This window comes from Lathyrus oleraceus, chromosome 3 (genome assembly GCF_024323335.1).
Source record: "Lathyrus oleraceus cultivar Zhongwan6 chromosome 3, CAAS_Psat_ZW6_1.0, whole genome shotgun sequence".
Taxonomy (NCBI): Eukaryota; Viridiplantae; Streptophyta; class Magnoliopsida; order Fabales; family Fabaceae; genus Lathyrus; species Lathyrus oleraceus.
Window position 1 is genome coordinate 29,893,631 of NC_066581.1, and position 17,413 is coordinate 29,911,043.

The window sequence follows — 17,413 nt, forward strand, 5'->3', positions numbered from 1 at the left end:
TTTTTGTTGATAAGTCAATCAATTCGGTAACAATGTTATGGTATGTTTATGTTTTTTTTTCGCATTGTTTTGTTTTTCGTTGATTAGTGTGTTAGTTGCAATGTTAGGTAGTAAAGTGAGTTGTTTTGGTGTTAGTATCTTTTTAATTTGAGTTCTCTATGCGTGATGCTTGTTTTCGGTAGTCTTGTGTATGTGCAGTTTGAGCAAAGAGGCAACGGACGTGCCAAAGGAGAGAAGACATAAAAAAGGACTGGAAAATACAAAAGCATGAAGACCCGCACGGCCTGTGCAGCAGCACACGGCCCGTGCAGGATGGATGCTCCCCTCCCATACAAAAAACAGGGAGTTTGCACGGCCGGCCGTGCAGGTTGGCACGGCCCGTGCAATAAGGTCTGAAGCAGAATTATTTTTGAAGAAAATCTGGGAGCTGCACGGCCTGTGCAGGATTGGCACGGCCCGTGCAGAGTGCGCGAACAGAATTCCATATTTTGTGTTTTCTTATGCTTTTTGGATCCGGAGGGGCATTGTTGGTATTTTGGTTTGGGGATTTTACCTAGACTATTTAAATTGAGGAAAGAGAAGGAGAAAAGGACTTTTTGCAAAATTGGGAAAGAAGATTACACTGAAGAAGATTGAAGAAACAAGAGAATTCACGACGGGGAGATTCAAGGTGACCAACCATTGAAGATCATCGTTTGAAAACTCATTGTAATGTCTAATTTCTTGAACATGTCTATTTTCTACAATATGAGAGGCTAAATCCTCCAATGTTAGGGAGGTGTCAATGATGTGTTAGGGTTTAAGAATATTGATCTTTTTGTTTTGAATTCAACGTTTGAATATTTTTGCATCAATTTTATCATTTAATCATTTGTTTGCTTATGCCATTGGGAACATAGGGATGAGTTTATTTAACGTAAAAAGCTGGAAAGTAACGTTAAAGGCTTGGTGAATGATAATATTGTGAAGATCTCACTTAGGTATAAGGTTTCTTCACAATAACTAGAATAGTTCTTGATAACTAATTGATTAATCTTCACACTAATTTGAACGGAAGTAAAGATTAGGGTAGAGATTAAAGTCTTTTTCACTAAGGAATTAGGGAAAAGTAAACTTGAGAATCAGTGATGGATGCATATGAACCTGTTGAATTTATCTAAAGAAATCACTTACCCTACACATTATACACCAATCCCTAACATTTGTTTAATTCATAGAAAGTCAATTTTAAATTCTAAATTTGTTCTTGTGCACAAGTTATTCTAAACAAATTCAACTAAATACTTTTGTTCAACTGATAATCGTCACTATTTCGTATTTCTAACGCAATCCTTGTGATTCGATACTTGTGGGATAAATTCCATTAAAACTACATCGGTAACATAGTACACTTGCTATTTTCCCGATCAAGTTTTTGGCGCCGTTGCCGGGGATTGCCAAAAATACGAAATTGATCAATTATCAATTGAAATTTTATTGCCAAGCAATTAAAATTGTATTATTTATTAGATTTTATCATTACTAATTTTGTCTAACTTGTTTATGCGAGGTAAGGCCTCAGCGGATTTTTCTTTTGACGCAGAACCAGAAAGAACTCTCCGTGCTCGATTGAGAAAAGCTAAGCGAGAAAAACTGGAGAGACCAGATCAAGAGGAAGAGGAAACTGTTTTCGTGCACACAGAAAAGTCAAATTCGGATTCAGAAACAGAATCAATTCAGGAAGTCATGGCTGACGATCCACCACGACCTGAAAGACTTCTTGGTGATTATGGGGGTAATAACAATTCGGGTGGGCGTATGACAATTGTGAACCAACCGGTGAATGTTGAGCAGTTTCAGCTACATCCCAGCACGATTAATCAACTAGAAAGGAAGTCCTTTGCTGGAAGAGTGAATGAAGATGCAAATAAGCATCTCCAACGATTCCTCACCATGTGCACTACTCTCAAGATGCCTGGACATAGCGAAGAAGCAATAAGACTTCGCATGTTTCCTTTTACTCTTGCTGATGAAGCAGAAGAGTGGTTTTACTCTCTACCAGCTCATAGCATCACCACATGGGAAGAGATGGAGAGAGCGTTCTTGCAAGAATACTTTCCCGCATCTGTCGCATTGAGGAAGAGATACGAGATCCTGAATTTTAAGCAAAAGGAGGGTGAGTCACTAGGAGATGCTTACAAAAGATTCAAGCTGATCTTAGTGGCTTGTCCTACTCATAACATGGACGAAACAGAACAAATGCAAATGTTTGTTAATGGTTTGCGAATTCAGACAAGACAAATTCTCGACTCAGCAGCTGGTGGCTCAGCCAACTTTTCAACAGCCACTGGCATGAAGAAGATAATTGAGGCTATTGCTTCAAATGAGCATATGGATTTGTATGATAGGGTCTCGAGCAAAACTGCACTGATTGATTTGAAGCTTGAGACAAATAAGCAGGTAAAAATTGAAGACGCTGTAGCTGCAGAAGTGGAAAAAAGGCTAAAAGCATTGAATATAAATGCTCAGAAGGTGGCTCAGGTGCAACAAACACCAAATGATGCTTGTGAAATATGTAATGGACCCCATAACACGGTTCATTGTTTTGCAACACCTCAACAGATAGAAGAGATCAAATTTTTGAAGCAAAACAATCCCTACTCCAACACTTATAATCCGGGGTGGAAGAACCATCCAAACTTTGCATGGAGAGATCAGAAAAGGAACGTGCAGCAGCAAGGCCAGAACCAGTATCCTAATCAATATCAGCAACAACAGCAACATGTTCCAAAGAAAGCAGATTGGGAAATAGCCATTGAGAAGATGGCAGCTCACAACATTCAGTTTCAAGATGAGACAAGGAATAATCATAAGAATACGACAGCTTCTATCAAAAATCTGGAAGTCCAAATGGGTCAAATTGCACAACAATTGGCAAATGCGCAAGCACCGGGTGGTCTACCCAGTTCTACTGTAATCAACCCCAGAGACAATCAAGGTGTTAAGGTCGTTGTAACAAGGAGAGGAAAAGCTATTGAAGAAGCTGAGAAAGAGGTAGTTGAGGAAGAATTATTAGAAGTGGAGTTGGAGATTTGTGAAAATAAGAAAAAGAATGAAGAGGTAACAACACCGGTGGTGGAGAAAGAAAAATCGAAGGATCCAATACCCAAGGTTATTCTCCCCTATCCTGCTAGAGCAAAGAAGAAAGATGCTAATGAGAAGAACTTTGAAAAAAATTTAGAATTGTTCAGAAAGTTAGAAATCAACATCCCATTTTCTGAAGCTTTAGAACAAATGCCGATCTATGCTAAGTTCATGAAAGACATTATCTCAAAGAAGCGGTCCATTGAAACTGAACCAGTTATCCTGACCGAGAGGTGTAGTGCTATTTTACAAGGTCTAAAAATTCCATTGAAAAAGAAAGACAAAGGTGCAGTGACTATTCCTTGTGCAATAGGGGATAGAACATTTAATAAGGCACTCATCGACCTTGGTGCAGGAGTGAGTCTCATGCCTCTCTCAATCTACAAGAAGTTGGGTATCAATTCAGTCAAAGATACGAGAATGACATTGCAGTTCGCGGATAATTCCATGAAAAACCGCATGGGATTGCAACTGACGTTCTGGTTAGAATTGATAAGTTTGTTTTTCCTGTGGATTTTGTTGTACTAGACATGCCTGAAGATGAAGAGATTCCTATAATTCTGGGAAGACCTTTCCTAGAAACAGGACGGGTGATGATAGATATGGAAGAAGGTACTATGACACTCAAAGTTTATGATGAAGTGCTGAAAATCAATGTTAGAGAATCTATGAAATTCAAAGAAGACGTAGGTACAAGTAAGAATGTTGAGGTGTTAGATACAATGTTCATCAAAGCAGTGAGTTGTAATGTGCCAGAATTACCTCTTGAGAGAGTGTTGAGTTTGTCCATTTGTGAAAAAGAAGAAGGGATGGATGAAAAAGAGTTGGAAGTGTTGGATATGATGGAAGTGCAACCTCAATGGCCAAGATCTAAACCACACCGGTGGGAAGACTTGAGAGAATCACCAGCATCAGAAAAGAGTAAAGAAGTGAAGAAAAAGAAAGAGTTAAAGCAGCTACCTGACAATTTGAAATACATTTTTCTTGATTCAGAGGAGAAGTGTCCAGCTATTATCAACTCATCTCTAAAAGAAGTCCAAGAAGAAAAATTGATACAGGTTCTAAAAAGGTACAAGGGTGCAATTGGATGGTCGATTGAGGACTTGAAGGGTATTAGTCCTACTATTTGCATGCACAAAATCTTAATGGAGGATGATCAGAAACCGGTTGTACAACCTCAGCGGAGACTTAACCCAGCCATGAAGGAAGTTGTTCGTGAAGAAGTTGTCAAACTCCTAGATGCAGGATTGATCTACCCAATTTCTGATAACGCTTGGGTGAGTCCCGTTCATGTGGTACCAAAGAAGGGTGGAACTACTGTGATAAAAAATGAGAAGGATGAGTTAATCCCAACAAGAACAGTTACTGGGTGGAGAGTGTGCATAGATTACAGAAGATTGAATACAGCTACTAGAAATGATCACTTTCCTTTACCTTTCATTGATCAGATGTTGGAAAGGTTGGCCGGACATGATTATTATTGCTTCTTAGATGGATACTCTGGATACAACCAAATTGTTGTAGCACCTGAAGATCAAGAGAAGACGGCATTCACATGCCCTTATGGTATTTTTGCTTATAGGAGAATGCCCTTTGGATTGTGTAATGCACCAGCTACCTTTCAACGGTGTATGACATCTATTTTTGCTGACATGCTTGAGAAGAACATGGAAGTGTTTATGGATGATTTCTCTGTGTTCGGGCCGTCATTTGAGGAGTGTCTGATAAATCTGTCTTTGGTCCTAGAAAGATGTCAACAAACCAATTTAATCTTAAATTGGGAGAAGTGTCACTTCATGGTTAGAGAAGGGATAGTGTTAGGTCACAAAATTTCACACCGAGGAATAGAAGTGGATAAAGCCAAAGTGGAGGTTATTGCCAATTTACCTCCACCGGTGAATGAGAAGGGAATAAGGAGTTTCTTAGGACATGCTGGATTTTACCGCAGGTTCATAAGAGATTTCTCCAAGATTGTGAAGCCGTTAACTAGTTTGTTGGTGAAGGACACTCCTTTTATCTTTGACGAAAAGTGTGGGGAAGCCTTCACAACCCTGAAAAACAAGTTGGTGACGGCCCCTATTGTTATTTCTCCTGATTGGTCTCTACCATTTGAGATCATGTGTGATGCAAGTGATATAGCTGTTGGAGCGGTGCTGGGACAGAGAAGAGAAAAACTCCTGCATGTAATTTACTATGCAAGCCATGTCCTGAACCCCGCTCAGATGAACTATGCAACTACAGAGAAAGAACTCTTGGCAATTGTATATGCCTTCGACAAGTTCAGGTCATATTTATTAGGGACGAAGGTAATTGTTTATACTGACCATGCTGCTTTGAAATATCTTTTTTCTAAACAGGAGTCAAAGCCAAGGTTGTTGCGATGGATATTGCTGTTACAAGAATTTGATCTTGAAATTCGGGATAAAAAGGGATGTGAAAACACCGTAGCTGATCATCTATCCCGAATGTCACCGATAACAAAAACAGAGGAAACACACCCCATCAAGGATGAGTTTGTTGATGAACGAATCCTCGCTGTGATGAGAATTCCGTGGTTTGCCGATTATGCAAACTATTTGGTAGGTAATGTTATTCCTGATGATTTTGATTATAACAAAAAGAAAAAGTTTTTGCATGACTGCAGGTTTTACCTATGGGACGAACCATTCCTATACAAGAGAGGTGTAGACGAATTAGTTCGGAGGTGTGTCCCGAAAGAAGAACAAAGTGATATCCTAAAAGCTTGCCACAGTTCGGAGTATGGTGGACATTTCAGTGGAGATAGGACTGCAGCAAAAGTCCTTCAGTCTGGATTGTATTGGCCAACTTTATTCAAGGATGCGCAGAGAGTAGTGAAAGAGTGTGATAGGTGTCAGAGAACAGGAAACATCTCTAGGAGGAATCAGATGCCTCAAAAGGGAATGCTGGAAGTTGAACTATTTGATGTGTGGGGGATAGACTTTATGGGTCCTTTCCCACCATCATTCGGGAAGAATTACATCCTGGTGGCTGTGGACTACGTGTCCAAATGGGTTGAAGCAGTGGCATTGCCCACGAACGATGCTAAGGTAGTGGTAGCATTTTTAAAGAACAACATCTTCTCAAGGTTTGGAGTGCCTAGAGCATTGATTAGCGACGAAGGCACCCATTTCTTGAATAAGCTGATGGAGAATTTGTTGAAAAAGTACAATGTGAAGCACAAAATCGCCACCCCATACCACCCCCAGACAAGTGGACAAGTGGAAGTGTCGAATAGGCAAATCAAATAGATCCTTGAGAAAACTGTCAGTTCCTCCATAAAGGATTGGTCAATTAAGCTGAATGACGCACTATGGGCATACAGAACAGCTTTTAAAACTCCAATAGGTATGTCCCCTTATCAGTTAGTTTATGGTAAGTCTTGTCATCTCCCGCTTGAATTAGAGCATAGGGCATTCTGGGCCTCCAAATTCCTCAATTATGATCTTTTCAAAGCTGGTGAATCCAGAATTCTTCAACTCCACGAGCTAGAAGAATTCAGGAATCAAGCTTATGAGAATGCCAAAATTTATAAAGAAACAACAAAGAAATGGCATGATCAAAAGATTCAAAAAAAGGAATTTTGGGAAGGGCAATTGGTTTTGCTGTTTAATTCCAGGTTGAAGCTGTTTCCTGGAAAGCTGAAGTCTCGATGGTCTGGACCATTCATTATACACAAAGTCTTCCCACATGGAGCCATCGAAGTTAAAAATCAATCAAATGGAGACATCTTCAAAGTCAATGGTCAGAGGTTGAAACCTTACTATGAAGGTGATGTTACCGGGATTGTGGATCTCATTCGTCTCACTTGAGAAGTTTGATTCCCGTCAAGCCATGCGACGTTAACCGAAGCGCTATGTGGGAGGCAACCCACACATTTTAATTTCGCATTTTTCTTTTGTTTCTATATTATAGTACTTTGTGTTTTGTTATCTTGTTTCTTTTTTTGGTGTCTGCTGTTTTCAATTTCAGGTTGGAGTGGAGAAGCATTGAGAATTAAGAAAACGGAAAAATTTTCAAAAATTTCAGACTGGCACGGCCCGTGCAGTGGGACACGGCCCGTGCAGAATTCCAGAATTCTGCCCATACAAAAAGCTGTGGCTTTGCACGGCCGGCCGTGCAGGTTGGCACGACCCGTGCAGACCCCAGAATTTTTGAAAAAATTTTATTTCAAAATCCAGTGGGATGTGGTCCCCACACGGATTATATCACTTCCCACTTTCTCTTTCACTCATAACTCTCACTTTGCAGCAACCCTAACCCCCTTTCTCTCTCAAAACACAAAAACCTCCATTGTTATCCAACTTCTAACCTCAATTTGCCCATCACAAAACCCTCAATTCACAAACTCCCTTCACAAAAGTTGTTCCCCTCATCATTCTCTACGCAGCCACCGGTTTATTTTTTTCAAATTTTCGTTTTTGTTTCTAACATTTTTTGTAGGTGACGAAAATGCCCCCAAAGAGAGCAAATAAAGGAAAAGCGGTGGCAGAGCCATCTCGGCCTCGACAGCGAGCACGACGAGAACCCAATGCCCATGGGATTGTGTTTGAGGCAGAAGAACACGTTAAGAGGTATAGGGTACTTTGTAAACGTACATTGTTGCCCACCAGGTATGTCTGTGATCAAACTATGCTTGCTATGGGAATTTTTGATGATGTTGTCCAATTGTATAACACTGGAGGAATTCTGAATTTTATGTTTAATGAAGTGCCGACATACGAGCGCTTAACCTTAGAATTTCTAAGCACCATGGATTTCAATTTGGAGAGACAATGGAACGGGTCCTCCACAGAGTATTTTGGTACCATGACATTTCGCCTATACAATGAAGATTATTCTTTATCTTTGATTGAACTTGGGCAATGTTTAAAACTTCCATTAGTCGGACATGGCATGGTACCCTCTGATTTTGAAAGACATGTATTTTGGGTTGCTATCACCGGTTTACCTGTTTATGACCCACGTAGTGCTAAAGCATCCTGGATACAAAATCCTTGTTTCTGTTATGCGCATAAGGGCTTAGCTTACACTATGTTTGGTAGAGGTGATAGTACGGGGGTAGTTACAAAAAGGGAATTATATTTATTGCATGCTATGATCTATGATGTTCCTGTTAATGTTGCAGCATTTGTCGCAGATCATTTGACGGCCATGGGTAAGGCTACTAAGGGTGCTATCTCTGTTGGGGGTTTAATTACTCAAATTGCTGATCATTGCGGTTGCCGAATCGCTATGGATGGAGAAGAACCCCTTAAGTCTTTGAGCAAAGTGGATTTGAAGGCATTATGCCAACAACTGATGTTGCAAATAAGCCCCCATGGTTATGCATTGCTCAGTCGAAATAGAACTCTCTTACAATTACCTAATCCTAACCGCACTGCTATTTCTAATGATGAGAACTGGTTGTATGTTGTTGTCAACCCCGATGAGGGGGATGATGAGGATATTGTTGCAGGTCAGGAGGGAGATGCAGAGGCACCTGCTCAGGAGCGTATGGCTCCTCAACCGAGAGGACCTCGTCAGCACGGTGAAGGATCCTCTGCTGCCTGACAAATGCGGATGGATCAGTTTGAGGCAGAACAAGCTCGACAAGGAACAGAGCTATTTCGTCAGGGGACACAGATTGATAACATGGTGGCGGAGCAGCTCCGACAGGGGGTTGCTATTGGTGATATTCAGCGCATGATGCAGCAGTTAATGCTGCAATTCCCACCGCCTCAGTAGTAAGTCCTTTCTGCACTTAAGCTGAAACATTTGGGACAATGTTCAGTTTAGGTGTGGGAGGGGTCCTTTCATTGTTTGTTGTTTTGTTGTTTTATTTTATTATTGTGTTTTGTTTTGTTATGTTTTTCGTTTTTTTGTTATGTTTTTGCGTCTACCGTAATTGTTACAGGCTTGATTGACAGAGACTGGAAACTGACAGATCGATAGTAGTGGATGAGAATACAACCTCAATTTGTCTCCCAAGGCACCCTGGAAGTGGTACCACCAATTGAAAGTTGGACGTTGCTGTCGATACTTGACTGTGCTGGTGGATGGTGTACCTGATACGGGAAGGAGCTGCATGACACTCGGAGTGTTTTGGAACCTGTAAGCTTACCCCACATGGTGAGATCACAAAAAGCCAAATTCATCAGATAAGCATCATGAGAGTTCGTCAGGTATGACTCTATCCCTCTGAATTTGCGTCCGTTCTATAGACACGACTTGACTGGAGGACACACACTGAGGCACTTGTTTGTTTAAAACCCCTGAGCCTTTTAGCCATCCATTTTCATTAATTTTATCCTTTGCTAACCCTGTTGAGCCTGTATCCATTTGTTTGTTTTCAACCACATGTATAAACCATTGGCCAAACACTCCTTACCCTTGTTTAGTACGAATGTTGTGTTTCTTGAAAGTGTGCAATAATTCAAGTTTGGGGTGATACGTGTAAAAGAAAGGCGAAGAAAGAAAGAAAAAAATGAAAAATGAAAAAAAAAAGAGAAAAGAAAAAAAAATATAGTCTAAGATACCCGAGTGATCTAAGACTGAAAAAAAAAGACAACGCTTGCATTGTTCTAAAGAGAAACTCAAGAATTGAGTGAATAAAAAGTTTGAGAAATCACCCCGAGATCACTAAGTGAGCACAAACACGAGAAGCATGACATGAGTACCGAACCAAATAAACCACTAGCTGTCCATTTCCTTGTGTATCCCACCTGTCCTAAGCCCAGTTACAACCCGAAAGTCCTCATAAAGTGTGTGTATTCTGTCAATGTTATGAAAGTAGAATTGATTCAAATTCAAGAGTCGATATTGCATATCATGATTGTATGAGCGAAAGACTTTTAACCAAGAGAGAATGTGTGAGAAGTGAGAAAAGCTTGCAGGTACTGAGATACTTTGATGTGGAAATGCAGCAAGAGTCTGGTTAGTGTCATCAGAAACCAAATCAAGAAGGTAGGAACAGTGGCGAATAACATTGGTGGTTGTGGAAAGAATGAATTCAGGGTGACCTTTGCATATGTCGCTTGCATCACTTGAGGACAAGCAATGAGATAAGTTTGGGGTTGTGATCGGTCACCATTTCTATTAGATTTTAGTCTTGTTTTTGTTGATAAGTCGATCAATTCGGTAACAATGTTATGGTATGTTTATGTTTTTTTTCGCATTGTTTTGTTTTTCGTTGATTAGTGTGTTAGTTGCAATGTTAGGTAGTAAAGTGAGTTGTTTTGGTGTTAGTATCTTTTTAATTTGAGTTCTCTATGCGTGATGCTTGTTTTCGGTAGTCTTGTGTATGTGCAGTTTGAGCAAAGAGGCAACGGACGTGCCAAAGGAGAGAAGACATAAAAAAGGACTGGAAAATACAAAAGCATGAAGACCCGCACGGCCTGTGCAGCAGCACACGGCCCGTGCAGGATGGATGCTCCCCTCCCATATAAAAAATAGGGAGTTTGCACGGCCGGCCGTGCAGGTTGGCACGGCCCGTGCAATAAGTTCTGAAGCAGAATTATTTTTGAAGAAAACCTGGGAGCTGCACGGCCTGTGCAGGATTGGCACGGCCCGTGCAGAGTGCGCGAACAGAATTCCATATTTTGTGTTTTCTTATGCTTTTTGGATCCGGAGGGGCATTGTTGGTATTTTGGTTTGGGGATTTTACCTAGACTATTTAAACTGAGGAAAGAGAAGGAGAAAAGGACTTTTTGCAAAATTGGGAAAGAAGATTACACTAAAGAAGATTGAAGAAACAAGAGAATTCACGACAGGGAGATTCAAGGTGACCAACCATTGAAGATCATCGTTTGAAAACTCATTGTAATGTCTAATTTCTTGAACATGTCTATTTTCTACAATATGAGAGGCTAAATCGTCCAATGATAGGGAGGTGTCAATGATGTGTTAGGGTTTAAGAATATTGATCTCTTTGTTTTGAATTCAACGTTTGAATATTTTTGCATCAATTTTATCATTTAATCATTTGTTTGCTTATGCCATTGGGAACATAGGGATGAGTTTATTTAACGTAAAAAGCTGGAAAGTAACATTAAAGGCTTGGTGAATGATAATATTGTGAAGATCTCACTTAGGTATAAGGTTTCTTCACAATAACTAGAATAGTTCTTGATAACTAATTGCTTAATCTTCACACTAATTTGAACGGAAGTAAAGATTAGGGTAGAGATTAAAGTCTTTTTCACTAAGGAATTAGGGAAAAGTAAACTTGAGAATCAGTGATGGATGCATATGAACTTGTTGAGTTTATCTAAAGAAATCACTTACCCTACACATTATACACCAATCCCTAACATTTGTTTAATTCATAGAAAGTCAATTTTAAATTCTAAATTCGTTCTTGTGCACAAGTTATTCTAAACAAATTCAACTAAATACTTTTGTTCAACTGATAATCGTCACTATTTCGTATTTCTAACGCAATCCTTGTGATTCGATACTTGTGGGATAAATTCCATTAAAACTACATCGGTAACATAATACACTTGCTATTTTCCCGATCATTGAGTGACCTAGGTGTTGAAATCTTGGCACGCCTGGGGCACGTTTTTATCTAATAATCTCTTTTGCAGGTGTTGTTAGATATTTTCACTCACATGCAGGTTGTGATGTGAAGTCTTTTGATAAAAGATCCCCGTGGAGTCCAGTCAGAGACAAGAGAAATGGAAAAACGGTGAAAAGACGACGGAAGAACGTGCGACGGTCCTGGAGGGTTAATCAAGAAGACTCTTCAAAGTCTGAGGACTGGAAAGTTTGTATGAATCCAGGGAGTTCGATCTCCGTGAAGTACGGAGAAGTCGAGAATACAAGGTGATGAATCAGAAAAGTCCAGACGAGCCTGGGAGCTCTCAAAAGTGGAAAGCTGACACTTGATTTAGATGTGGAATACCGGGGTTCGACGAGTCGACGGGTGTTCTGTGCCAGACTTTCCTTATTTCTCCAAGCAGAGTCGGGATGGTTATCTTCCCAGCAGGTTTGAGATCGGTGTTTCTCAGCGGCCAGGCCGGAAGGTTGCTCTTTCCCCTAGCAGGGTGGAGATTGTTATTTCCCTAGCAGGTCGAAGATTGTTGTTTTCCCCGCAGAGTGCGTTGGTGGGTTCTTCCCCAGCGAAGTCCCCAAGAAGATCGGGTTCAGTGGGGGTCATCCCCGGTGAGGGTGGTCCTTTCCCCAGCAGCGGTGCTATTCCCCAACAGGGTGGAGGTTGGAGCGATAGCGAGTTCCTCAGCAGAGTGCCTCGAGCTCCCCAGAAGAGTCCCTTAAGGGGGATACTTTTTATGCATTCATCATGTAGACAAGCATAGAATATTGCATACTTAATTGCGTAGCATTTCCATGATTATGGAGCATTACGCTAATAAAAATCATGCATCAGCATTGCAAGCATAAACTAGTCTCAAGTCGTGATTACTGTTTGAGGATTGGTTGTGCTAGATGGTGAAGATGTTACTCTGAGGAGCTTAGCATCGTGACTTTGGGTCAACGGTATTCCCCAGTAGTGCGATACTGGAGGAGATTTTTGTCATGCGAGATGGAAGTTGGAAGATGTTACTCTGAGGAGCTTAGCATCGTGACGTTGGGTCATCGGTATTCCCCAGTAGTGCGATACTGGAGGAGATTTCTGTCGTGCGAGATAGAAGTTAGAAGATGTTACTCTGAGGAGTTTAGCATCATGACGTTAGAGCAACAATGTTCCCCAGTAGTGTGATATTGGAGGAAAATTTTCCGTCAGGCGGAGATGGAAATAAAATGAAAGAACGTTACGCGATCAGCGCGAAAATCGAAGAGTGGGGAAAAGGAAGTGTTGCGGCATTTTCTGGAGAATGGGGTTCAAATGGAGATTGGAGTTGAAGATTATATCCGGGATGAGGTCCTCAGGATTGTCTTCTGATCATGTGTCACCTTAGACTTTGGCGGGGCCAACAGAAGTCGTTATGGGTATCTTCGGAGGAAGAAATGCACATGATTACCTTCCTTTTGTGAAGGTGTACCCTCTGATATGTCGCCATCAGAGTGGTGTTTGGGTGTTATTTCCGACGTTGCCATCGGAATTATCACAAGAAAATGGAGAATGGGGTTCAAATGGAGAGAAGGAAGTGCTGGGCATTTTCTGGAGAATGGGGTTCAAATGGAGAAAGGGAGACACGTGGTGTTTTCTGGAGAGCGGGGTTCACAATGATGATCGTGAGTTATCGTCAGGCGACTGGGGTTCAAATGGAGATCGGGGTTCATTGTTTGGCAAACAGGAGTGTTATGAAGTTGTCGGGGTTCAAATGCGGTTGTTATACGGTGAACTGACTTTGTGTTTTTGCTTTGGAAAGCAAATGTCGCGGATAGCAAGAGTCGCCACCGACTTTTCTTTTATCCAATAAGGAAAGGTGGAAAAGAACAGGAAAGACCTTAATTAGATTTTGGGTTCGGGAGGTACATTATACAAAGGGAAGGTGTTAGCACCCTTTGTATCCATGGTTATCCATGGGCTCTTAATTGCTGGATCACTTATGTTTTTCTTGTCTGAAAAAGTGTTTGTGAACTGCTTAGAAAATGTTTTGAAAAGAGAGTTTAGCTTTGTAATGATTCTTGTATGAATGTATACAAAGTATTTATCTCGTTTAATTTTGAAAGTTGTTTAGAAAAATATAACTTGGCAATGATTCTAGTATGAATGTATACCAAGTGGTGATTTTCTAGTAGATGTTTTGCAAAGGGTGATGTATGAAAAATGTTTTAGGTTGTGAGTCAGCATTTAAGAGTTATACCTACCCAAGGTCTTTATGGGCATTTCCTATCCTTATGAGGGTAAAACTGTCCTTACTATTGAGAAGTAAGTAGTTTTATCCTTTGGATGCAAAAGGGACATCGTAGGGTCATCGATTGGTCATTGAAGGCAACATTTGTAAGGATACCTTAGCATTCGAAGGGACGATCATCATTTAACCGTAGGCTACAACGACGGGTCATCGAGGGACAAAAATCATATATTCGCAGGCAACATCCGAGGGACTATGATTTATCTTATAGGGACATGATGATTTAACCGAAGGGTCTTTGCTAAGTGCATCCCCACATTCGCGGGACATGACCGTAATACCGTAATACCGTAAGGCAACAAAGAGAGATCCAAGATCACATATTCAATGGCAATATTTTATAATCAATTAGGTAATTAGGATGAATCTCCACATTATAATCAATTAGGTAATTAGGATGAATCTCCACATTATAATCAATTAGGTAATTAGGATGAATCTCCACAGGGGTATCCCACAAATAAAGTGGAATACCTAGCAAGCTACCTTTTCCAGGAGTATGTGAGCCCTTACAATATTCAGCAAACAGGTCAGAATACCAAATCAGGGTGCAATCGAGAGTTGCACCAAACCAAAAGGAATCGCATCAGTAATAATGTCAGGTAAACCATGCATGGTTACAATAAAACATGTCAGATTGGCAAAAATCAAAACAGAAAAATCAGCGACTGTCACGTTCGCTGCTGCCTTGCCTAGCGAGGGCCTGGCGAACCCTCGCTACATGTTCGCTTAGTGATGTGCTAGCGAACGGCTGCGGGTTTTGAATTTAAGAACAATACGATTTCAGCAAGCTCCACACCCTATGGCATCCATTACAGAAATTTTATGGTTAAACATTCAAGATATCCATACATATTTAAATCCACATGCAAAACCTAAGATATATTTATAAATTCAATCATAATACCACATGTAAATTGGAAGCATGAAGCGGTAGTGGTAGTGCAAACCTGTTGGCAATTGAATTGCAACGTTGAATTGGCAGATCACTCTTAGGGTTGGTGCCGGATTGAGTTGGGCGGAGGTAACCTTTGTGCAGATGAGTTTCCTTTAGGGTTTCCTTTAGGGTTGCTCTGAATTCTCTGGGTTAGCCTCCAGGGTTTGTTGTTCCTTCTTTCTGTCTCTGTCCGTCTGTCTCTCTTTTTTCTTTTCCTCTTCTGACTGAAGTTGTGGTATTTATAATGATTTTTTGTGACCTAATGGGCTCAGAATGAAGCCCAAAATTTCTGGTATTCGCAAGCTTCGCTAGGCGAGTGGTGTAGCGAAGGGTTCGCTAAGCGAAGGGTTCGCTAGGCGAAGGATTTTGCTCGCCTAGCGAGCAAGCCAGTTTAAGTCATTTTCTGGATTTGGCCACCTGTGTGCTGGGTCTTTGTTCCTTTAAGATCAATCTCTTGAAAAGTGAGTTGGAGTGCCTTGAAAAATATCTTGCAAGATTAACGGGCAAATTTTGGGGTTTGACAGCTGCCCCTGTTCAATATTCTTAAACCGAGAGAGTTGGAATGGTATGTACGCCATTCGTGGTCTGGAGGTGGAAGATTATTGAACACTTAGAATGCCCCAAAAATTTGCACTTGTTAATTAAAAGTTAGTCTTAATGGAGATGGGCTTAAAGATGCCATCCAGGAAGTTTGATGATGAGAGCTTCAGAATGCGTTGTACATCAGACCATATCTGAAGACATGGGTGTCATACTGGGTCGTACGCTAGACCGTATAGTGAGTCATCCATTAGGCTGTCGACTTCACTGGGGATAAAGGATCAGAATGGATCATGCGCTAGATCGTATCTGAATTGCAGAATGAGCCGTACGTTAGGCTGTATCTGGCGAAATAAGAATCAGAATGGATCGTACGCTAGATCGTATCTGAGTTGCAGAATGAGCCGTACGTTAGGCTGTATCTGACAAAAAGTAGTCGTACGTTAGACTACACCTCGGAATGTACCGTACGCTAGGTAGTATCTGAGGAATGAAGATCAGAATGGATCGTACGTTAGATCGTATCTGAGTTGCAGAGTTCAGTTTAGTACCATTATCAGTGATAACTCTTTCAGGAGACAGCAGGTTTCTCAAATAGATATTTGATAGAATCCATCTTAGAAGTCAATAAAGTGGTATGATTCAACATATACTGTCTTAGTCGGCGGGCAGCCCAAGCCAAAGCACAGCAAGCTTTCTCGAGCTGTGAGTATCTTGTTTCACAGTCGGTACCTTTTGCTAAGGCAGTGTATGACATGCTCTTTTCGACCAGACTCGTCATGTTGCCCCAGCACACCCTATTGAATTTTCTAACACGGTCAAATACATGATTAGAGGTCTTCCTTCAACTGGCAGCATCAGGATTGGAGGTTCTTGGAGATATTTCTTGATTTTGTCATTCATCATTCCATACCATCTCTTGATTTTAGTAATTTGAAGATGGGTTTGCAGGTAGCAGTCAAGTGTGGGATGAATCGGGCAATGTATTTCAAGTATCCTAAGAAACCTCTGACTTCTTTCTTGTCTATTTCAGTACCCAGATTTACAATTTCAGTTGATTCCTCCTGCGGCTGTATGGTCTTTTCTTCTTGTAGTACCAGTCTGGCGAGTTCTCCAGGGACTTCACAATCCTCCTCACTTCCATCCTCAGCTTGGTAGATCGGATTTTTAAAGTCATAATGAACAGTAGCAGAGTTATTACCAACAGGACCCAGAGTGGATATGGATCGGCAAATTGTTACGTGAGTGTGTGCAAGAAAACATAGCTTGTTTTGAAAAATGACAGGAAAGATAAAGAGCGCAATATTTGAATGCAAAAAGCCCATTGATTTATTGAATATGAATATGCTTATGAAAATGACAAAACCCTTGAAAAATTAGCTATTATGCCCCGGGCCTAGACACAATGCTTTGAAACACAAAAATAGCAATAACAATTACTCCTGACTAAAGGAAATCGGGGTAGTGTCTTCAGCCTTCCAATTATTGAGTCCGTCATCAATTATTGGGAAAATCCAGCTATCCAAGTCATAATCGTTATCAGTATCTTCCACAGCATTGACAGTCTCGTCATGATTAGGCAGAGGGGCAGTGATGTCATTAGGAGTCTCCGGAGGATCAAAGGTAGTCGCTTGTATCTTCCCACTTCGAATGCCACTTTCAACATGTTCACCTGTTAATATAAGTTCAGTGAAACCCAATGAGGAACTCCTCAATAGATGGCTATAGAATGGGCCAGTCAGTGTGCTCATGAACATGTCCACCAATTCTCGATCGGTCATAGGGGGTTTGACTCTGCCAGCCAAATCTCTCCATTTTTGAGCATATTCTTTAAAGCTTTCTTTAGATCCCATAGTCATATTCTGCAACTGTAGCCGGGTAGGTGCTAGTTCAGAATTATACCGGTAGTGCTTGTAGAAAGCTGTCGCTAAATCAGTCCATGTGTGGATGTCAGAGCTCTCGAGCTGATAATACCACTCCAACTGTGTGC

General features: G+C 40.9%; 1 long non-coding RNA gene across 1 annotated transcript; it reads left to right on the plus strand.

Annotated features, from left to right (window-relative positions):
• Positions 1-226: 226 nt before the first annotated feature.
• LOC127132288 (uncharacterized) lies at positions 227-11,087 on the plus strand. Its single transcript, XR_007806658.1, has 2 exons — positions 227-778; positions 11,012-11,087. It is a non-coding gene; the product is annotated as an uncharacterized LOC127132288 (long non-coding RNA).
• Positions 11,088-17,413: the final 6,326 nt, after the last annotated feature.